At 45.8% G+C, this 24,350-nt stretch overlaps 1 protein-coding gene across 8 annotated transcripts in view; it reads right to left on the bottom strand.

The window, feature by feature from the left end:
* LOC119955082 overlaps positions 1-24,350 on the bottom strand; it is a 128,582-nt gene that overhangs the window by 60,815 nt on the left and 43,417 nt on the right. Inside the window, exon 1 of one of the 8 annotated variants that reach the window (XM_038780944.1) lies at positions 15,428-15,563. The exons of the other annotated variants lie outside the window; for them this stretch is intronic. The gene's annotated coding sequence lies outside the window, so the exon portion shown is untranslated. Of the gene's footprint in view, positions 1-15,427; positions 15,564-24,350 lie in introns of those variants that run through there. 8 annotated transcript variants of the gene reach the window in all.

The following is a 24,350-nucleotide window of genomic DNA, read 5'->3' as shown; positions in this document are numbered from 1 at the left end:
TGCTCAAGTATTTGTGAGGCACTGTATCAAATGCCTTTGCGAAGTCCATGTACAGCATTGTCCTTATCAACCCTGTTACCTCTTCAAAAAACTCCAGCAGGTTAGTTAAATACTATTTCTCCCCCTAATAAATCCAAGCTGCCCTTCCTCAATCAACCCACATTTGTCCATGTGACTATTAATGTTGTCCCAAATTACAGGACTGCATTACGGGACAAAGTGACAGGTCTGTAGTTGCTGGGGTTATCTATAAATGTGTGGAATGAGGGTATTATGTTTGCAATTCTCCAATCCGCAGATGCCAGCCGAATCGAAGGAAGACTCAAAAAGTATGGCCAGTGCCTCTGCAATTTCCACTCTTTCCCTCAATATTCTTGGATGCATCTCACTGACCCTGGTGTCTTATCAACTACAAGTACAGGCAGCGCACGCAATACCTCCATATCAATTTTAAACCCTTTCAGTGTCTGAATTACCTCCTTTTTTACCAAGGCCCGGACAACATCTTCTTCCTTAATAACACCAGCTTCAAACTAATAATTTAGACCAAGGATAAATACTCTTTTTGGTCCCTAATCAGCTCCATCTCCTTTTACCACCCTTTTATTTTTATATATCTATGGAAAACTTGGGATTCCATTTTATGCTGGCTGCAAGTCTCTTTCGTACTCCCTCTCTGCTTCTCTTATTTGCAATTTGACAGATAGAGCAGCTTGGTGTTTGGTGAGAGTTTAATGAAGGGACTGAGATGCTCCTTTCCTTTTTTCAACCTCGAGTTTTTGGTTACTTCAGTACAGAAGAAGAAGCCAATTGGTGAACAACTGGAAAGTTATTCTACTTATAGTAAAGGTATGGTAAGGCAGTGCAGTGGAGTAGAAAGTGCATCCAGTGATATGTGGGAATTCATGAATGCACCATGTGTCCTAGATACCTACATCTGCAGGTGGTGTCAATGGCTGCAGCAGCTTGGGCTCTGGATTTCGGAACTTCAGCGACATGGTGCATCCACGAGACAGAGAACTAGGTGATGGCACATTTAGGGATGTGGTCACGTTGCAGGTTGCATGCAAGTGGATAGGGAAAGGATGACGGTCAAGCAGTCCGAGGGAAACGGTAAGTAGTGAAAGAATCCCCGAGTTGATCTCACACACTAACCAGTTTTGCATTTTAGATACTGATACGGGTGATGCTTCTACAGGAGTGCAGCAACGGCCACATCTGCGACACTACGGGTGACTTAGCTCACACAAGGTGAGAAAGAAGAGTGCAACAGCAATCGCAATACGGATGTTAGCTGGGGAACAGACAGGTTTTGCTGCAGCTGTAGACACAACTCCAGCATGGTATATTGCCTCCCTGGTGCCAGGGATATCACAAGAGTGGCTGTAAAACATTCTTCTGAAGGATGGTGAACATCCAGAGATCATGATTCACACTGGTGCCAACAGGAAGAGGGATGAAGTCCTCAAAGCAGATTTGAGAGTTAGCAACAAAATTAAAAAGCAGAACCTCAAAAGCAGTAATCTCAGGATTACTCCCAGTGTCACATGTGAGTGAGGATACAAGGATTGAGCATATAGCTGGGGATTGATGTAGGAGGGAGGGCATCAGATTTGACAATTGAGACTGGTTCCACAGCAGGTGGGACTTCTGCAAATGGACGGATTGCACTTTAGCAGGACTGGGACTAACATCACTGCAGGGAGATTTGCTAGTGTTGAGGAGCATTTAAACCAGTTTGGCAAGAATGGCAGCCTGAGAGAGATCAGATTGGAGGGAAGAAAGGCTGCTAACAAATAGAAAAGTAGTAAGTGAAATTTGAAGGCTGACAAAGCAACGGCCAGCATTAGAATATGGAAAAATATTAAAAAGACAAAGTTGAGGGCACTTTATTTAAATGACCATAAGACCATAAAGGACATAGGAGCAGAATTAGGCCACTCGGCCCATCGAGTCTGCTCCGCCATTCAATCATGGCTGATATTTTTCTCATCCCCATTCTCCTGCCTTCTCCCCATAACCTCTGATCCCCTTATTAATCAAGAATCTATCTATCTGTCTTAAAGATACTCAGTAATTTGGCCTCCACAGCCTTCTGCGGCAAAGAGCTCCGCAGATTCACCACCTTCTGGCTGAAGAAATTCCTCGTCTCTGTTTTAAAGGATCCTCCCCATGTCTGAGATTGTGTCCTCTGGTTCTAGCTTTCCGGACAAGTGGAAACATCCTCTCCACGTCCACTCTACCCAGGCCTCGCAGTATCCTGTAAGTTTCAATAAGTTCCACCCTCATCCTTCTAAACTCCAATGAGTACAGACCCAGAGTCCTCAACCTTTTCTCATACGCTCTTCATTCCACGGATCATTCTGGTGAACCTCCTCTGGACCCTTTCCAAGGCCAGCACATCCTTCCTTAGACACAGGGCCTAAAACTGCTGCACGCAGCATTTGCAACAGTAGGTGCTTTGAAGGCACAGAGGTAAAGAAGTATGATTGAACTGCCATTATGGAGATCTGGTTAAAGGGTGACCAAGCTTGGCAACTAAATATTCAAGGATTTTCATCATTTAGAAAGATTTGGCAAAACGGAAAAGGAACACTTAATAAGGGACAATGCAATCAGTGCAGTACATTAGTGAGAGTGTCTTTGGTTGAAGGATCATGACATAGAATTAGCTTGGATGGAGCCAAGAAACAGAAAATAACAGCAAATATTGGTGGGAGCTGTTTAGCGGGCACCAAACTGTATGAGAAAACTGGAGACACATGTAAAATGGGTAATACTGTACGGCAATAACTGGCGACTTCAATTTGCATATAGACTGGGTAAACCTAATTAGCACTAATGGGTGGAGGATGAATTGGACTGAACATGATGTGTTTCTGGAGCAGTACGTTGACGAATCTTCTAGGATGTGGGCTATTTTAGATTTTGTATTATGCAATGAGAAAGGACTAATAATAGCCATGCTGTAAAGGACCTCTTGGAAATAGTGACGTGGCAGATAGAATATAATGTGTGAATAAGTATGAAGTTATCCACTTGGTAAAAAAAAAACAGAAAGACAGTGTTTATTAAATGGTGAGAGATGGTTGAGTGCTGATGTCAAAAGGGACCTGGTCAGGTGGGGGGGAAATGGTTCGCTGGCCTTCATTGCAAGGCGATTAGAGTAAAAATGTTGCTGAAATTGTACAGAGCTTTGGAGAGGCCTTATCTCAGGTATCGTGTACTGCTTTTTTCTCATTCTTCAAGGAAGGATAATACTTGCCACAGAGCGAGATTCACCAGACTGGGATTGTCTTCCGAGGAGAGAGTGCACAAAATGTGCCTGCATTCACTACAGTTTCGAAGAATGAGGGTGATTTCATTGAAAATTTCGCCAGGGTGTGACAGGGTTAGTGTGGATAGGAGGTTTCCCAGGTTGGTCTAGAATCATAGGCCGCAGTCTCAGAATAAGAGGTACGCCATTTAAAACTGAGCCGAGGAGGAATTATCAGTTAGAGGGTGATGAATGTTTGGAATTCTCTATCTCAAAAGGGCCGTGGAACATCAAATCATTGAGCATGTTAAAGGCAGAAATCAATAGATTTCTGATTACTAATTGTATCAAGGGACATGGAGATAGCGTGGCAAAGTAGTGTTACGAGAAATGCTCAGCCAACTGTGGAGCAAATTCAAAGGGCTGATCGCCTACTTCTGCTTTTAATACCTATGTACCTATGTAATGAACAAATAATTCTTGAAATAATAGAAACACTTCAATTACTAACTTATACCTTCTCTATCTGCAATTAAGCAAAACCCATTACAGGTCAAAAGCCACTGGTAAATAAAGTCAGCAAATGTAAGACTACTTGCGTAGTACTCTTGTGTAGAGATTTCCTGGAAAGACTGCTTAGAGAGCGGGAGAGGAGTGGGAGGGGGGAGAAAGAGAGGGGGGGAAAAAGAGGGAAAGAGGGGGGAAAAAGAGCGGGGGGAGGGGGAGAGAGCGGGGGGAGGGGGAGAGAGCGGGGGGGAGGGGGAGAGAGCGGGGGGAGGGGGGAGAGAGCGGGGGGAGGGGGAGAGAGCGGGGGGAGGGGGAGAGAGCGGGGGAGGGGGAGAGAGCGGGGGGAGGGGGAGAGAGCGGGGGGAGGGGGGAGAGCGCGGGGGGAGGGGGAGGAGAGCGGGGGGAGGGGGAGAGAGCGGGGGGAGGGGGAGAGAGCGGGGGAGGGGGAGAGAGCGGGGGGAGGGCGGGAGAGAGCGGGGGGAGGGGGAGAGAGCGGGGGGGGGGAGGGGGGGAGAGGAGCGGGGGAGGGGGAGGGGAGAGAGCGGGGGGAGGGGGAGAGAGCGGGGGGAGGGGGAGAGAGCGGGGGGAGGGGGGAGAGAGCGGGGGGAGGGGGAGAGAGCGGGGGGAGGGGGAGAGAGCGGGGGGAGGGGGAGGAGAGCGGGGGGAGGGGGAGAGAGCGGGGGGAGGGGGAGAGAGCGGGGGGAGGGGGAGAGAGCGGGGGGAGGGGGGGGAGCGGGGGGGAGGGGGGAGGAGAGCGAGGGGGGGAGGGGGGAGCGGCGGGGGGAGGGGAGAGAGAGGGGGGGGGGGGGAGAGAGCGGGGGGAGGGGGAGGAGAGCGGGGGGAGGGGGAGAGAGCGGGGGGGAGGGGGAGAGAGCGGGGGGAGGGGAGAGAGAGCGGGGGGGGGGGAGAGAGCGGGGGGAGGGGGGGAGAGGGGGAGGGGGAGAGAGCGGGGGGAGGGGGAGAGAGGGGGGGGAGGGGGAGGGGAGAGGGGGGGGGAGGGGGGAGAGGGGGGAGGGGGGGTAGAGAGGGGGGGAGGGGGAGGATGAGCGGGGGGGAGGGGGGAGAGCGGGGGGAGGGGGAGAGAGCGGGGGAGGGGGAGAGAGCGGGGGAGGGGAGAGAGCGGGGGGAGGGGGGAGAGAGCGGGGGGAGGGGAGAGAGGGGGGGAGGGGGAGGAGAGGGGGGGGGGGGGGGAGGGGAGGGAGAGCGGGGGGAGGGGGAGAGAGGGGGGGAGGGGGAGAGAGCGGGGGGGGGGGAGGAGGGGGGGAGGGGGGAGAGCGGGGGAGGGGGAGAGAGCGGGGGGAGGGGGAGAGGAGCGGGGGAGAGGGGGAGAGCGGGGGGGAGGGGAGGGAGCGGGGGGAGGGGGGAGAGAGGGGGGGGGGGGGAGGAGAGCGGGGGGAGGGGGAGAGAGCGGGGGGAGGGGGGGAGAGAGCGGGGGGAGGGGGAGAGAGAGCGGGGGGAGGGGGAGGAGAGGGGGGGAGGGGGAGAGAGCGGGGGAGGGGGAGAGAGGGGGGGGAGGGGGAGAGAGGGGGGAGGGGGGAGAGAGGGGGGGAGGGGGAGAGAGGCGGGGGGAGGGGGGAGAGCGGGGGGAGGGGGGGGAGAGAGCGGGGGGAGGGGGCGAGAGCGGGGGGAGGGGGAGAGCGGGGGGAGGGGGAGAGAGGGGGGAGGGGAGAGGCGGAGGGGGGGGGAGGGAGGGAGCGGGGGGAGGGGGAGAGAGAGGGGGGGGGAGGGGGAGAGAGCGGGGGGGAGGGGGAGAGGCGGGGGGAGGGGGAGAGAGCGAGGGGGGAGGGGAGAGAGCGGGGGGGGAGGGGGAGAGAGCGGGGGGGAGGGGGAGAGAGCGGGGGGGAGGGGGAGAGAGGGGGGGGAGGGGGAGAGAGCGGGGGGGAGGGGGAGAGAGCGGGGGGGGAGGGGGAGCGAGAGCGGGGGGGAGGGGGAGAGAGCGGGGGGGGAGGGGAGAGAGGGGGGGGAGGGGGAGAGCGCGGGGGGGAGGGGGAGGAGAGAGCGGGGGGAGGGGGATGAGAGCGGGGGGGGGAGGGGGAGAGAGCGGGGGGGGAGGGGGAGAGAGCGGGGGGGGAGGGGGAGAGAGGCGGGGGGGAGGGGGAGAGAGCGGGGGGGGAGGGGGGGAGAGAGCGGGGGGGGGAGGGGGGAGGAGAGCGGGGGGGGGGAGGGGGAGAGAGCGGGGGGGGAGGGGGGAGAGAGCGGGGGGGGAGGGGAAGAGAGGGGGGGGAGGGGGAGGAGAGCGGGGGGAGGGGGAAAGAGCGGGGGGAGGGGGAAGAGGGGGGGAGGGGAAAGAGCGGGGGGAGGGGGAAAGAGCGGGGGGAGGGGGAAAGAGGGGGGAGGGGGAAAGAGCGGGGGGAGGGAGGAAAGAGCGGGGGGAGGGGAAAGAGCGGGGGGAGGGGGAAAGAGCGGGGGGAGGGGGAAAGAGCGGGGGGAGGGGGAAAGAGCGGGGGGAGGGGGAAAGAGCGGGGGGAGGGGGAAAGAGCGGGGGGAGGGGGAAAAGAGCGGGGGAGGGGGGAAAGAGCGGGGGGAGGGGGGGAAAGAGGGGGGGGGGGGAAAGAGCGGGGGGAGGGGGAAAGAGCGGGGGGAGGGGGAAAGAGCGGGGGGAGGGGGAAAGAGGGGGGGAGGGGGAAAGAGCGGGGGGAGGGGGAAAGAGCGGGGGGAGGGGGAAAGAGCGGGGGGAGGGGGAAAGAGCGGGGGGGGGGGGGGAAAGAGCGGGGGGAGGGGGAAAGAGCGGGGGGGGAGGGGGAAAGAGCGGGGGGAGGGGGAAAGAGCGGGGGAGGGGGAAAGAGCGGGGGGAGGGGGAAAGAGCGGGGGAGGGGGAAAGAGCGGGGGGAGGGGGAAAGAGCGGGGGGAGGGGGAAAGAGCGGGGGGAGGGGGAAAGAGCGGGGGGAGGGGGAAAGAGCGGGGGGAGGGGGGAAAGAGCGGGGGGAGGGGGAAAGAGCGGGGGGGGGGAAAGAGCGGGGGGAGGGGAAGAGCGGGGGGAGGGGGAAAGAGCGGGGGGAGAGGGAAAGAGCGGGGGGAGAGGGAAAGAGCGGGGGGGAGAGGAAAGAGCGGGGGGAGAGGGAAAGAGCGGGGGCGAGGGAAAGAGCGGGGGAGAGGGAGAGAGCGGGGGGAGAGGGAAAGAGCGGGGGGAGAGGGAAAGAGCGGGGGGAGGGGAGAGGGAAAGAGCGTGGGGAGGGAAAGAGGGGGGAAGAGGGAACGAGAGAGGGAGAGAGAAAGAGGGGGGAGAGGGAACGAGAGAGGGAGAGAGAGAGAGCACGAGAAAGAGCGAGCGAGAGACATCCTTTTAGGGACAGTCTGCAAATAATTTTTTGTCAGACTCCAGCTCAACCGGACAGCATTTTGCTGTTCCACTTTAAAACTCTTAAACTGCCAAACCTATAATCAAGCTTCAAAACGACACAGACCTGGCTTTTCCTATTAATTACATCTTTATCTCACTCCGGTTCCATGACCTGCTTACCCAAGTCTAAACACGGTCACAATTTTCCACTCCCCAGGGAATCTCGAGCAATCTAAACAGTTAAGGGCAGCACGATAGCACAGTGGTTTGCACAATTGCTTCACAGCTCCAGGGTCCCCGGCGCGATTCCCGGCTTGGGTCACTGTCTGTGCTGAGTCTGCATGTTCTCCCAGTGTGCGCGTGGGTTTCCTCCGGGTGCTCCGGTATCCTCCGACAGTCCAAAGATGTGCAGGTTGCACATGTGCAGATGGATTGGCCATGATAAATTGCCCTTCGTGTCCAGAATTGCCCTTAGTGTTGGGTGGGGTTGCTGGGTTTTGGGGATGGGGTGGGGTGTGGGCTTGTGTAGGGTGCTCTTTCAAAGAGCCGGTGCGGACTTGATGGGCCGAGTGGCCTCCTTCTGCACTGTAAATTCTATGATTTAATTAGACATTTCTTTGTAAAGAGGTACATGCCTGGGATTAATGATTATTTCATTTTTATGACACCTTAATTGCATATTTTGCAGACAGACCATCGTGCCTGCATGTTAAACCAGGGTTTTTTTTTTTTAAAATGTCATTGCAACAGGCATATACAAAACAATCTATATTTAAAATATATTTTAAAAAGTTGCTAAGTCCCCTGGAATGGATGGCTGGCATCTTAAGTGTCAAGTAGCTGCAGTGATAGTGGGTGGATAACTTGGTTGTAATCTCCCAAAATCTCAGATTTGAGAAAGAACTCAGCAGACCAGGAAACTGAAAATGTAATATTTTTGTTCAAGAAAGGAGGGAAACAGAAAGCAGTAAGCTACCGATGCGTGAAACCTCAAGAATATACCAAAGTAACCCTAGCTGCTCAAGCTCCAGGAAGCACACTGAAGTTCCCACAGAGCACAGAGCCCTGCCATTTCTTTCTTCATTGGGTTATCTTGCTACTGCCAAAAAACCTTACCAATGCTAAACAATATTACTACTGTTAATAAACCGTACATTAAAATTAAACACAAGATTCACACCTTCTCATATAAGTAGCTACTCATGGTTGCTTTATCACTTATATAAAACTGGTGTAGATTCAGTCCCAAAACAGCAATATACTCAGCAGTCAATCAGTTTACTAGTTCCCTGTGATTTCACATCTCTATTTTTGTTTCTCATCGCAACTCTGAACCCACAGACTCTAATAGCCCCAAACCTCTGCTCTCCCTCACCATTTGCATGGTCCTCAACAAGCTCTCTCACCGTCTTTATGACCCAGTTAGGCTAAGAGACAATGGGCTAATTGGTCTATAGTTTTCTGCTTTCTGCCTCTGCCCCCCAATAAAGGTAAATAACAATTGCTGCCGATTTCGATTTGAAATCTCAGTTCTGTTTCTCTCCAGGCATGCTGCCAGAGCTGAACATTTTCCCAGCACTTGTTTTTATTTAATTTTTATTGCCAACATAGCAAAACAAAATGAAAACACTACAACTCATGAACAACAACAGGTAAATGTAGCGCAAACAGTGTCATTTGTTTGGTTTAACAGTGTGAATGATGCCTTCCCCTCCCCCGACCCTTTCCTCTGGGATGCGTACAGTCCTCGGAAGAAGGCTCCAAAGGCACCATTAATCTCTTCTGGAGCTGTGGCCAACCATTCCCCTTGTCTCTGGTGGCAAACCTGGCCAAAAGTGAATTTGGAAAAGCCCAAGTCACTTTCCTTGAGGAGTTTTCGATACCCTCGAGACGAAGGGAAATAATGTGATTTCTGAGCACGAATGGATTTGATCGAACATTTGTGCAAAATGATTGTAGCGTGATTGCTCCACTGATGGACTTGAAGAAATATCAAAAATTTCAATGGACAGCGGAGTTTCAACAGGCATTTGACTGCCTGAAAGCTGTGATACCCAATGATCATGTGTTGGAGAATTACAAGGGACTCTTGTGATCAGACTGAACTAAAGTATCTGACTTTAAAGAGAAATGTCAAGACGTAGAGAAATGGACAGATTGTGCAGAGACCTTCTTGTTCAAAGAGACTGTCAATCAAGAAGGATTTCAGTTGGAGGAAGAACAACGAAAAAAATGGACTATATTATTATACCTGTTTGCGTGTGTTTTTTTTATGAAACAAAAAAGTATATTTACTGTGTGCATTTCTTAAAGGATAGTGAAAAGGTGAAAAATGAAACCATCTTGAAGTTGATGGTTTATTTTTTTCTGGGGGGGGGGGGAAAAAGAGAGGGGAGGTGTCATGCGAGTGTACCTTTAAGCAATGGGTGTTTATAAATGGGTGTGTATATAAATATTTGTAGTGAGAGTACCTTTAAGAATTGGGTTTTTACTATTGCATTGATGTCAGAGAGTCGGTGGAGCTGGGCTGTCTGTCAGCTTTTTACTTTTCTTTTAGGCTGTTTGCTGCAGGGTGCATTTTTAGTTTCGTTTTCAGAGCTGGATTGCTGCAGTTACAGCCAGATGGTGTATGAATCTCTTTCCGTAATCTAAGGACTGTAAATCAATCCTGGTGATTTAAAACTAATAACAGTAGTGACTTTAACCTGATGTGCTTCTGGTAAAAGGTGTTTTAAGTCGTATGGATGTTAAAAGGAAAGCTTAAAGGATTACTTAGTGTTGTATTCTTTGGGGGTTGTATTTGAATTGATGGTTTCGAAGGTGATCACTATGTTTTAAAAAGGTTAACTTAAGTTCATCGAATAAACATTGTTTCGCTTTAATAAAAATACTTTTCCATTTCTGCTGTCCCACACCTGTAGAGTGGGCCGTGTGCTCCCCAATACCACAATCTATTAAAAGTTGTGGGTCAGGTAAACTCCATGATACACTTTGGGTTTCTCTAAAACTCGGCCCATAACAACTTTGCATTTAAAAATTAATGTCCCAAATTTAAAATTATAATGCGAAAACAGAGGAGACAATTCTGCCCCTCAAGCCTGCTCCGCCATTAATTATCGTGGTTGGTCAATATCTTGATCCTGTCTTCTCCTCCCCCCCCCCCCCCCCCCAATATCCTTTGACCCTTTTGCCTCAAGTGCTATATCTAACTGCTTCTTGAAAACATAGAAAGTAGTTGAGGCCAAAACATTGTGTGGCAGCGAATTCCAGAGACTCAGTCCTGAATGGTCCACCTCATTTCTTCAGACTGTGGCCCCCAGATCTGGACACCCCATTCAGGAACATCCTTCTTGCATCTACCCTGTCTACTCCTGTCAGAATTTAATAGGTTTCTACGAGATCACCACCCCTCATTCTTCTGAACTCCAGCAAATACAGTCCAAACAGATTCAATCGCTCTTCATTCGTCAGTCCTGCCATTCCAGGAATCAGTCTGGCCAACCCTCTCTACACTCCTTCAATATAAAGAACATTCATCCTCAGTTAAAGGGACCTAAACTGCACACAATACTCCAAGTGTGGCTTCGCCAAGGCCCTATATAATTGCAGCAAGATATCCCTGCTCCTGTACTAGAATCCTCTCGCAAAGGTGGCACCGTGGGCTGGTTTAGCTCAGTGGGCTAGACAGCTGGTTTGTAATGCAGAACAAGGCCAGCAGCACGGGTTCAATTCCCATACCAGCTTATCCAAACAGATGCCGGAATGTGGCGACTGGAAGCTTTTCACAGTAACTTCATACCTGTGACAATAAAATAATTACTACAATTACATATAACTTGCCTTCTATACTGCCCGCTACACCTGCATGCTTACCTTCTGCTTTGACAAAGAGTCATCCAGACTCGAAACATTAACTCATTTCTCACTTCACAGATGCTGTCAGACCTGCTGTGATTGTCCAGTATTTTGTTAGTTTCAGATTCCAGCAATTTGCTTTTATATTTGTTTACCTCCAGCAACTGATGTACAAAAGGACACCCAAGTCTCATTGCACATGCCCCGCCCCTAATTTATGGCCAATCAGATAATAATCTGCTTTCCCATTATTGCTACAAAAGTGGATAACCTCACATTTATACAAATTGTACTGCATCTGCCATTCATTTGCCCATTGTCAGCATTAGAAATACTAGCCATAGTTGCAACATACGCCACCAGGTTCTGGTTTAGTATTGCTGGAATTATTCACTAATAAATTAGTTCGGTGAACTAAAGCAGTGGCAAATGTAGTGTGATGAATATCACGTTCGCCACAGAATTCGGTTTAAAATAATACAAACAGCATTTTAATTCAATGTGGAATAAAACCACTTTAGCTAAAGGTCAGGTTGAGGTTATCACCTGATGGGAGAAACCCGAAGCTGGTTTCAAAGGCTCGTTAATACAAACAAATACAACATAATAAAGGCTTTTCCTTGACAGACCATAAATTCTTTATGGATCACTCCCCTGAACCTACAAGTATTCAAAACATAAGGACAGGGAATTCTCCAGATAAATAGAATCACAAATCTTTCCCCAACTATACCTCTTGACACTGAGAATAACACCCTCACAAAAAGTCTCTCGTTTTGGTATCTAAAGAACATGACAACACTGAAAAAAGACAGGCCTCTATACGAGTCCCCTTGGCCAATATATCTTAAGACACCTGACAGTTACACAGACACTTTGATCATTAAAAGATGTATTAATGATAATACATCCAATTAGCCATTTGGCGATAGGTAATTAACCAACAATAAGTGACAAGATAACAAATGCCGTCCTTGACCGATAAGATAATTTTATGTACATAAAAAGAGGGGCATTTTAGCAAGAGGTACCCTTCTCACTCCCCTGCAGGAGTTTGGGTCAAAGCTCTGCTCTTCAAACTCGCCTTGTCAGACTAAACCTCAAGTTTTTTAAGTATGTTTTTGTTTAACTTGAAATTGATAGGAGATACTTTAGGATTTTCCATGTTTCAAATAGCTCAATCTATTGAGAGAAGTTAGTGTTCGCAGATAACATGGGACTGTTAAATTAACATAACTAAAGACTGTTAATCAATTTATATTTTTAACTGCAATTCTGTATGTATCTATTGGGAGTATTTTTACAAAAAAAATACTTTGATTAGAATTATACTGTGTAAGAATTACTCTGAGTTTAAACTCCCAGACACTCATTTAGGAAGCCTTAAATGGCTAGGACCCACGACGATAGAGGTAAAGATTTAGTTATGAGTGACGTATCTGAACTTTCCCCATTAAAAGTAACTGAAATCCTGTTCAACTGTCTGAGACCCGGAAAAGCATTCTCCCTTCGTGAGACCTATTCTGAGTCTTGGCAGAGAAACAGGTTTCCCTCTTTTGGTGGGTTAACCTAGAGCATAGGTTATTAATAAAGTATTATCAGGTCCGGAATAACCTAAATCTATCACAGTAGTAGTCACAGGTTTGCGATGTCCATAAGATAGAAAAGGGGTAATAAATTGCTTAAATCAAACTTTATTTTCTGTTCATTCAAATATGGTCTTTGCAGGACCAAAAACATAGCTACCAAAGGTTACTTGACTTGCAGGTGGGCTACAGTTCCAACAGTAACTAGAGGACAATGCTTAGCGCTCATCCTTGTGGAATCTCACTTTCATGGCCCCATCACAAATCAACAAAAACAAGTGAGACAGTCTGTCTCCCCAGCTTGGATTGTAACAAAAAAATATCGAAACTCATCTGTGGAGATGCTCGTAACCACTATGTACCTCCTACAGACAGCGAACAGTGGATTTGGACCAGTGAAATGAAATGAAATGAAAATCGCTTATTGTCACGAGTAGGCTGCAATGAAGTTACTGTGAAAAGCCCCTAGTCGCCACTGGCGATAGGTAATTAACCAACAATAAGTGACAAGATAACAAATGCCGTCCTTGACCGATAAGATAATTTTATGTACATAAAAAGAGGGGCATTTTAGCAAGAGGTACCCTTCTCACTCCCCTGCAGGAGTTTGGGTCAAAGCTCTGCTCTTCAAACTTGCCTTGTCAGACTAAACCTCAAGTTTTTTAAGTATGTTTTTGTTTAACTTGAAATTGATAGGAGATACTTTAGGATTTTCCATGTTTCAAATAGCTCAATCTATTGAGAGAAGTTAGTGTTCGCAGATAACATGGGACTGTTAAATTAACATAACTAAAGACTGTTAATCAATTTATATTTTTAACTGCAATTCTGTATGTATCTATTGAGAGTATTCTTACAATAAAAAGGATTCTCATTCCGCTAAACAATTGTCAATTTAGGAAAAGTGATATATAATCACCAAATAATTGACGGCCAAATTTTCCTAATCAAGGAATTAGAGGAAACAATGAAGTTTCTAAAATAATCTTCTCCAGAAATATCCTATGATATGATAGATCCATCTCTCCCAGATCCCCAAAAACACCTTTTGGATCAGTATAGACATTGCTATTTCATAGAATGGACAGGAATCAAAAAGATAGAGCCATCTCTCGGCTCTAATTTTAAATTCTCTCATTGTACACCTGTACTAGGTGACTATAAAGGCTATGTCATAGGACATGATTACCCCATCAATCTCTATTACCACAACATTGTACATGATTGGTCAATCCCAGCCTGGAATCAGATAATGTTTGGAGTAACACCATCAGAATTTAAATTTAAACAACCAAATGTACTCGAAAATCCTGGCAATGTCACTATAGTTTGTTCATCTTTACTATATGACAGCTGGTACTATCAATCAGGAGACCCAGAGAAAAAAAATGGAAAAAAAAAATTTCCCAATGCCTAGAACAAAGTGGTCAAGAAACAAATGACACTAATTTTACGGGAAAACTTAAAAGAGAATGTTATTCCTCCAGGCTCACAGATTCAGTTGAAACGTGTCAAAAGAATAGTAATCACAGCAACCAGAAGGATGAAGCCGACCTCATGTCTCTGTTCCGTATCTTGGGACCGAAACAGACATGTGCCCGATATGATATAGTATTTGGAGTAAACAAAACCATTTCTGAGAGTCATTGTTACACTAATGGTTCTAACCCGACTCGACCCTGTAATCGGTATTCTATATCATGTAAACTACACTATCCAAGCACACTCCAGAAATGTCACTGTGACAAACCTGGATGGCTGACTAGCGAAGGTGCTCGACGCATGGCATGGGTATCAAGTAATTTTCCCATTTATGATTGGAAACCTGCTAATCATTCTAGTCATGCCATTCAAGCCATCTACTTCATAGGATGGCATTTTACACAGAATCCCTCAGTCAAAAGGACAGATTGTATTACCCCCTGAGCTACTCCATCAAAATCTTTACTTAAATTATACTGATAGACTGCGAGGATGCTTACGCAGCTATCCTAACTGTGGAAATAGTACCTCACCAATCAATAGTAAGCAGGAATCTTCTGATTTCTCTACTCGAGGCTCCACCACCTTTTCGGGTCATAATGAGAAATGACACTTGACAGAATTTTGTCACCCCTAAATCAAAGACCACCAAAAACACCGTATTTGGTACCACACTGTCCATCAAAGACGGAGACTGATGTGTACAGTTAAAAAACACTAAACTTCTAACCTCAGCTACCTCTTCAGTTGTACAAGCCTTAGGAATTTTCTCGCCGTGGTTAAGTGAGACCACTTCAAATCTAAAAAACATATCTTCATATGTCACTATAATGGCGAGTCTGACTGAAGACTCACTGGTAGTACATCGAGATCAAACACTGGCAAATAATGATTTTGTTAAAGTTAACTATATGACCGAAGCAATCAAAAATACCCTACATCAAAGAGTTAGAGGAGAGCTTCCAGATCCTCTTCTTTCCATCATATTTAAATATCTCTCAACTATTTGGCAGTTGAAGGCATTGCAGAAATCCACTTCTAGAGTCATGTTACTCAGTGAGCAAAATTGAACAGTGTAAACCTGACAAGAGTTGATACTGGTGGTTTAAATATAGAGTATGGAGAATTTCTTTAATAGTGTCCGTACCAAGTGTCATTTTCAGATTTATAACCGGGTCCACCTCGGACAAATTGCTTCTACAGGAAATTTAAATGCACATGTACGAGTTCACACTCCGTACACTATAATTTGCCAGGCTGGATTTAATAGAACTTCCTTACAGCCATTAAAATATTTTTCCGCTGACACGTGTATCGGGACAACCCTCCGCTTATGCTTTGATTGGCAAAAACACCATGATTGTAGGAATGCATCTTGTGGTTAGATCTGTGGTTGCAACTCCTATCTTTGAAAAACTATCTAGCATTCACTTTTGGCAATGGATCAGTAGTGATACTCACCTCTTGAGTATTGTGACAACGATCATCTTGCTCCAGGAACATGGATGTTGATGCCGTATGAAAATGTAACTTGCTGTGGCTATGACCTTAAAAAAGACCAGACACACAGCAGCGGTCTCCATATCCCCAGAAAACCACTTCCCATCCACTATTAGGATTTCTAAATTGACCGCTCTCCTTGCACATATGTATCATGCTCACCTTAGTCACTTTCACTAATTATGACGTAACTGAGCATATCAGGCATGCCAAACGCTTATTATCACAAGTTCAGATTTTCAATCCTGTATCCCCGAACTGGATAAGCGCCCTTGGTATAGCTGCTGAAGATGTTTTTCCCAAAATGGGTTCCATCTTTCAAGGAATTACTCACACTGCTAGTGATATTATTTCTGATTTTTCAGGATTCTTTGGATCCTTTAGAAATGTCCTACATTACGCACAGCCTATCGGTGGCACAATTTGTTTGATTTTACTCATTTCCTGTCTCCGCAGATAGGTCCTTACCATATCCTCAGTATTTCCACTCCACCTTCAGGATTTGGCCGAGCACATGCAATTCCTCATTAACACAGGAAGGGGCACTGATCATCAATGAGAATCATTTCTTTTTTGCGTAATTGGCTAGACAGCTGGTTTGTAATACAGAACAAGGACAGCAGCTCGGGTTCAATTACCGTACCAGCTTACCCGAACGGGTGCCAGAATGTGGCGACTAGGGACTTTTCACAGTAACTTCATACTTGTGACAAAGGAAGATTATTTTTATTATTATTATTGTTATTAATGTCTTTAGGACAGGAGGATATGTTTACGAAATGTCAATCAACCGACTCTCCAAACCCGGAAATCCTTCTGTGCTTTCGTTTGCGTATAGCCCCTATACCTTATGACGTTTTCCAAATGATACCTCATCAACGTATTGATGGAAATCCCAATAGGATTATTAACCTTCATGAAGGAGGATCCCTTTGCGCCTCTATGGCGATTGTAGTGTCCTCTTCGTACTCGACGAGGTCTCTTATGTCCTACTGTTACTATACCCAGGAGATATGGCACTCCTTTTAACATATTTGGACCATGAACATTCTGTCATCAGCAGTATGCTGCCATGATACAATCCCCAACGGGACACAAATATTGTCACGGTTATCTTCTACCAGACCCAAGTCCGTGCAGCTACGCTTCCTGGCGACCACATCAGTTTGCAGCTACTGTCTTTTCTGATCAATTCATGCATCATCATCTTTGTGGTCCTTTCCCGCCACGAACACCTATTGTTATCCCTCCTTCCGGCCGTAATGATAAAAATGGCCTCATACTAGGACCATCTCTGACATCATCATTAAATTCCTCACTCCCTTACCTGGAGATGAGGTCGGATGTGGAAAGTGAGCCCACTGTCGCCGGTTCATCTTCACCACCCATATCTGTATTGAATCACAGCCAGGCAGATGATCTCACAACAGACGAACGGCATATCGAGGATTGGCGAGATCTTAACGAGGTATCTTCCGTACAAAGATGCCATAGCGATCATCAATGCTATTGAAATTCCTGACCTTTATAGAGGGGGATCTGACACCAATGCCGTAACAACCCTCACTTCATTTGCCACGCATCTTACAGATTCTGAAACTGCAACTCTCACTTCACTTATTGAGCACCTCGCTGAATCTGAAACTGATATAAACCCCGAGAATTTCACAATCGATTCCATCATCAAACGTCTCCTGAAAATTGACAACTAATTATAATGATCCTATCACTTATTCATAGACATATCTTGAATTAAGTATTGATACCTGAATCGATGCTAGAACCTGTACAACGTTATCTTCATGTGATAAGACTCAATGGGCTCAATGGCCTCCTTCTGCAGTGTAAAGTCTATAAAACTGTTTATCCCAACCTCATTGGAAAGATGGAAAATGCTTTGTTCCTGTAACGACCAAGCTCATCGACAAATGGGGTGTTTAGAAGCAATCAGAACTCTTTTTATTCTAACATCATCCAGCTATCGAGAAGCCCAACATTATTGGAACCAACAGTACTTAATCGACAATCTGTTCCCATTAACAATGAGGAACCAGGAACAGTTACTATTGTAGCCATCGAAGTTGGCCATTCCCTCAATACAAAATGGAGGAACGCAAAGTTTGCAGGTTAAAATGGACAAAGTTTGCAGCACAAGCAGGCTGCACCAAGCCAATGTGCATTCTGTCTGCTAAGAGAGCAGACAGCACCGAAACAAACATTCTGCATACTAATGAGGCAATCTCCGGGATAGTTAACATAGTAATGAAACGATCCCAGGGACAATGGACACAAATAGGGAAGTGATTACAACAGTGTATGGGAAACCAGACACCCCAGCACCAGCGCGCCCAGTAGCCGAGGGACAGCCTCAGTATTGGGGGGGATTCAAACAAATCAATTGGGAAGAGACCCAATCGATTCCCAGCAGGTAAAGGGTCCGCCCAAAAGGGCGCGAAGCCCTAGGACCTATAAAAGACAGGTCCCAAACTTAGTTTGTTCTTCTTGACCAGCCCTCCTCTCTTGACCAGCCCTCTCGACCAGCCTTTTACCGAAGAAGAGCTTGACCGAGAGAGAGGAGAGGTTTGGGACAGCAACCGCCAGCAAGTAAGTGTCTCACAACGATCGCTACCAGAGATAGACACTCCTGACCCCTTTTTAACCTGTACCAACCTGAAGTCTGCGGACCAGTGCAGAGCAAGAGGCCTTGTCCCCTGATCCGGCAGTTCCCTTTAAGATAAGTATTGGTTTATTTAGTGGTAGGAATAGTTTAATCATCTTAGCGTGTGCATGGGTAGTATTATAATTGTATTATAATAAACTCATTTGTTTGAACTTACTAATTGGTGTATGGTTTCATTGCTTTGAACTTAACCTTGAAACTTGTGGCGGTATCTTAACGATACTTGGTGACTCCAGAGCTAAGTAACGAAACAGAGCCAAATTGAGTGTTAAGCACACTCACCCAGAACGAGCAACACTATCCCTTCTGTTCGTTTAATTAAAGGAAACCCAGAAATCTCAACCCTTTCTCCAGGTATTGAGACAATTTATTACCAGTATCTCTAATATGGGTTTTTTTGAACAAAAACTTTGAATTATATTTTGGGAAAATAATAAAGAAAGATTTGTCTTCGCGTATGGAGGAAGGACTGCATTACAAAGATACAATGCCTGAAAAACTGAACTAAGAACAGGTTACTTTGAGGCACTACCATTCAAGCCTGAGGGTACAAGCATGAAAATAACACGTTCAGTGATGATCAAGGCACTCTTGACTTTCTTGCTGTTATTTGTGATAATACCGTACATCCTCTTGGGAAGACCAAATGTTTAATTTGTCACCAAGAGAATGGACAGGGAGAAATAAAGCCATGCCTGCGTTGCATGCTGAAATTTAGAAATGATAAGCAAGATATAGAATTCTCTTGTAGAGGTTTCTACTTTCCTGCCATTGCGCGTGGAAAGGATAGAGTAAATCCTTGGATTCCCCTGAGAACCACATGGAACTTGGACAATCTGGGAATTGGTTGTGGGTAATCAAGTACAACCAGAAAACACTGGAACTTGGTTAAAGGTCGAATATCGAACAGAGCAAGAGAAATCTCTCCAACAACCTGAACAAGCATATGTTCAAGAATATTCCACCTCAGAATCAACACAATGTACTCAGGATGAGACTTCTGACACTAGTTTTCCAGTAAAGAAAATAATTTTATTCTATCCCCCCTTTCCAAAAAAGATACCCTATGCATCTCAAAGACGATTACAGTACATCTCAAAGGGGAGTATTATCCCAATTATTCGACCTGAGATTTGGAGACTTAACACTTTCCAACTCTCACATCAGAGAATAAGGAAAGTATAGAAGCAACTAGAAAGCTAGACTGTGGATGTGAATACATGAGAATGAATCCAATCTCATCAACATCTCCCACAGACAATCCAAAAGGGGAACATATTGATGATGAAATAAAATACAAAATTGATTCCACTTCTCTACCTCAACAAAAAGATAAAGAACCTCTGAGAGCGTGTGGCTATACCCCTGTGACTTACAGGAACAAGACTCCTGAGCTTCCTCCACATAAGAAACAAGAAAAGGAACTAAAATCAAGTAGAGTAAACTCTAATAATCCAGAGAAGTTTGAAATAATTTGTAATTATCTTGAACGTTAAACACAGCTCTTCAACGAGGCTTAGGCCTCATGCAAAATGCTATCACCGCCGCTATTGCAGCAAGAGACAGAACAAAAAATACATTGATAGAAGTAACATTTCTGCAATGGGCAGGGGAGCAAATGTTACCATCATTCCTACAGAAAATGGAAACATTACCCCTTGTAGACCAACAACGTTTGAAGGATCGAATCCATGGAATCCTCAATGAATGTGGGGATGTCCTTGGAAGCAATTATCTTCCATTATAGAATGGAACTGAGAATGAATTACAAGATATCTGCCAAACAAATGCACATTATACTGTTCCTTCCGACAAAAGGTTTTTCTTTGGTAGGGAAGGAAGAAGTCAATAAATGTGCAAATGAAAGGATAGACTTGAGTAAGAGCAACTCAGTCATTAATACGAATTTAGGTCTATCAAGAGGGAGATGTGATGAATATCACGTTCGCCACAGAATTTGGTTTAAAATAAGGCATTAATACAAACAGCATTTTAATTCAATGTGGAATAAAACCACTTCAGGTCAAGTAGAGGTTACCACCTGATGGGAGAAACTCGAAGCTGATTTCAAAGGCTCGTTAATACAAACAAATACAAGATAATAAAGGCTTTTCCTTGACAGACCATAAATTCTTTATGGATCACTCCCCTGAACCTACAAGTATTCAAAACATAAGGACAGGGAATTCTCCAGATAAATAGAATCACAAATCTTTCCCTAACTATACCTCTTGACACTGAGAATAACACCCTCACAAAAAGTGCCTCGTTTTGGTATCTAAAGAACATGACAACACTGAAAAAAGACAGGCCTCTATACGAGTCCCCTTGGCCAATATATCTTAAGACACCTGACAGTTACACAGACACTTTGATCATAAAAAGATGTATTAATGATAATACATCCAATTAGCCATTTGGTGATAGATAATTAACCAACAATAAGTGACAAGATAACAAATGCCGTCCTTGACCGATAAGATAATTTTATGTACATAAAAAGAGGGGCATTTTAGCAAGAGGTACCCTTCTCACTCCCCTGCAGGAGTTTGGGTCAAAGCTTTGTTCTTCAAGCTTGCCTTGTCAGACTAAACCTCAAGTTTTTTAAGTATGTTTTTGTTTACCTTGAAATTTAGAATTTAGAACAGTACAGCACAGAACAGGCCCTTCAGCCCTCGATGTTGTGCCGAGCAATGATCACCCTACTTAAACCCACGTAACCCGTATACCCGTAACCCAACAATCCCCCCCATTAACCTTGCACTACGGGCAATTTAGCATGGCCAATCCACCTAACCCGCACATCTTTGGACTGTGGGAGGAAACCGGAGCACCCGGAGGAAACCCACGCACACACAGGGAGGACGTGCAGACTCCACACAGACAGTGACCCAGCCGGGAATCGAACCTGGGACCCTGGAGCTGTGAAGCATTGATGCTAACCACCATGCTACCATGAGAAAATTGATACTTTAGGATTTTCCATGTTTTAGATATCTCATTCTATTGAGAGAAGTTAGTGTGTTAGCAGATAACATAGGACTGTTAACGATTTTATATTATTAACAGATAACTAAAGACTGTTAATCAATTTATATTTTTAACTGCAATTCTGTATGTATCTATTGGGAGTATTTTTACAAAAAAAATACTTTGATTAGAATTATACTGTGTAAGAATTACTCTGAGTTTAAACTCCCAGACACTCATTTAGGAAGCCTTAAATGGCTAGGACCCACGACGATAGAGGTAAAGATTTAGTTATGAGTGACGCATCTGAACTTTCCCCATTAAAAGTAACTGAAATCCTGTTCAACTGTCTGAGACCCGGAAAAGCATTCTCCCTTCGTGAGACCTATTCTGAGTCTTGGCAGAGAAACAGGTTTCCCTCTTTTGGTGGGTTAACCTAGAGCATAGGTTATTAATAAAGTATTATCAGGTCCGGAATAACCTAAATCTATCACAGTAGTAGTCACAGGTTTGCGATGTCCATAAGATAGAAAGGGGATAATAAATTGCTTAAATCAAACTTTACTTTCTGTTCATTCAAATATGTTCTTTGCAGGACCAAAAACATAGCTACCAAAGGTTACTTGACTTGCAGGTGGGCTACAGTTCCAACAGTAACTAGAGGACAATGCTTAGCGCTCATCCTTGTGGAATCTCACTTTCATGGCCCCATCACAAATCAACAAAAACAAGTGAGACAGTCTGTCTCCCCAGCTTGGACTTGTAACAAAAAAATATCGAAACTCATCTGTGGAGATGCTCGTAACCACTATGTACCTCCTACAGACAGTGAACAGTGGATTTGGACCAGTGAAATGAAATGAAATGAAAATCGCTTATTGTCACGAGTAGGCTGCAATGAAGTTACTGTGAAAAGCCCCTAGTCGCCACATTCCGGCGCCTGTCCGGGGAGGCCGGTACGGGAATCGAACCGTGCTGCTGGCCTGTTTTAAAAGCCAGCGATTTGGCTCAGTGAGCTAAAGCAGCCCCGGCATAGAAACTGACTTGTACCGAGATTGACTCCTCAGTGGGCAACAACCTAAGATCCTTTGGCTTTTGGAAAGTTATAATGTTGCATTCCTGGACTCATAGCCAGTCTCTGTTAAACATCGGAATCTGTCAACACCAAAGCTGGACTCCAGGCTGACAACAAAGCCTGCCTCAAGCTTAACCTCCTGAAAGCTTGGTTCCTGCCATTGCAAGTAGAGCAAGCAAAGTCTCTGTATACTAACCTTAATTGGCTGGATCATTACCAACTCTAATGGAATTCTGCAAATCATAGATCATAGAATTTACAGTGCAGGATGCAGCCATTCAGCCCATCGATTCTGCACCAGCCGTTGGATAGAGCATCCCACGCCTCCACCCTATCCCTGTAACCAAGTAAATTCTGCTTTCAGCTCGCTGAACCTGTCTTAACTTTAACTCCTCTCGGCAGGACGGTTAATTGGACTCTTGACATTCATGTGACACAATATTCAGATATTTGGTTCACAGATCAGAGAGTTAACAGTGCAGGAGGCTATTTAGCCCAGCGAGTCTGCACCAGCCCATAGAAAGGGCACCCCACATCTCCACCCTATCCCCAGTAAATTGTATAAGGTGTTAGTAAGGCCACAACTGGAGTATTGTGTTCAGTTTTGGTCTCCTTACTTGAGAAAGGACGTACTGGCACTGGAGAGTGTGCAGAGGAGATTCAGTAGATTAATCCCAGAGCTGATGGGGTTGGATTACGAGGAGAGGTTGAGTTGACTGGGACTGTACTCGTTGGAATTTAGAAGGATGAGGGAGTATCTTATGGAAACATTTAAAATTATGAAGGGAATAGATAGGATAGATGCAGGCAGGTTGTTTCCACTGGTGGGTGAAAGCAGAACTAGGGGACATAGCCTCAAAATAAGGGGAAGTAGATTTAGGACTGAGTTTAGGAGGAACTTCTTCACCCAAAGGGTTGTGAACCTATGGAATTCCTTGCCCAGTGGAGCAGTTGAGGCTCCTTCAATAAATGTTTTTAAGATAAAGATAGATAGTTTTTTGAAGAATAAAGGGATTAAGGGTTATGGTGTTCGGGCCGGAAAGTGGAGCTGAGTCCACAAAAGATCAGCCATGATCTCATTGAATGGCGGAGCAGGCTCGAGGGGCCAGATGGCCTACTCCTGCTCCTAGTTCTTGTGTTCTTGTGTTAAATCACCCAAACATTTGGAGATTAAGGGGCAATTTAAGTTACTCCCCATGAAGCTCTTTCCTGTTTCCTTCTTGTGTGCATGTAGGCAGTTGTGACGGCCGTCCTCCCAGATTTGAATGTATGAATAAACACTAATTCTGATTCAACTATAAAAGGAGTTTGCTGCGTGACAATTTAAAATTGACTTTACAAACTAAAGGTTTGAGGCAACACACCACAACACATTTCAAAAAATTAAAACACCTTTGCTTACTGATAAGACAGCGAGATAATTAAAAGGAGTTCAGTTTTGCCTCTCCCTCATCTGGAACAGGTATACCCATCAGTTTGGAAGACAAGGTGACAAACATAATAACTATGGTACACATCGATGCAAAGCTGACTTAGCAAGATCCTCCAAATTAACCTTATCTGGCGGTTTGTTTGCCAGCTTGAACATGGCTTATGGGGAAGAATTGAATGAGAAGTCAAACTGAAATCTACTCTCGGTAACTCAACCAGGGCAAAAAGTTCAAATGTATGTTGGTGTAAACTTTCTGCTTTGGTAACATACTTGGCTATATGAATTAATGCCTGCTTTTAAGTTGCCGCAACTGCTGAGACAGTTAACTTTGGACTAAGAGTTACTCTAACAGATGATCCTCCAAAGACAATGGGCCAGTGATGACCAGTGCTCCACGGATTGCAGGAGCTGTTATTCTAAGCTATCAAAAGAACTGCGAGAGGTCCCGGGTTCAAATCCAGGACTGGCAACTCATGACCTTATGACTGGCAACTCATGAACTTATATAATCATGTACATAACATACTGAATGGACGAATGTAACATATTGTGTAAAGAATTGATAACTATATATGGAATGAACTGCAATACTAAGAGAATTGATTGGCTGTATGTAAATGAGAATGCAAACTAATTCTGCTTTTCAAAGTGTATATCAAGCCAGTTTAAGCCACAGCTCAGCGCAAAAGTGCCAGCAAGATCGAGGTGTCTGGGACCTTTCTCCAGA

This window comes from Scyliorhinus canicula, chromosome 20, assembly GCF_902713615.1.
Source record: "Scyliorhinus canicula chromosome 20, sScyCan1.1, whole genome shotgun sequence".
NCBI lineage: Eukaryota > Metazoa > Chordata > Chondrichthyes > Carcharhiniformes > Scyliorhinidae > Scyliorhinus > Scyliorhinus canicula.
The sequence above is the reverse complement of the archived record's forward strand: the minus strand, read 5'-3'. Positions and strand labels throughout refer to the sequence as shown.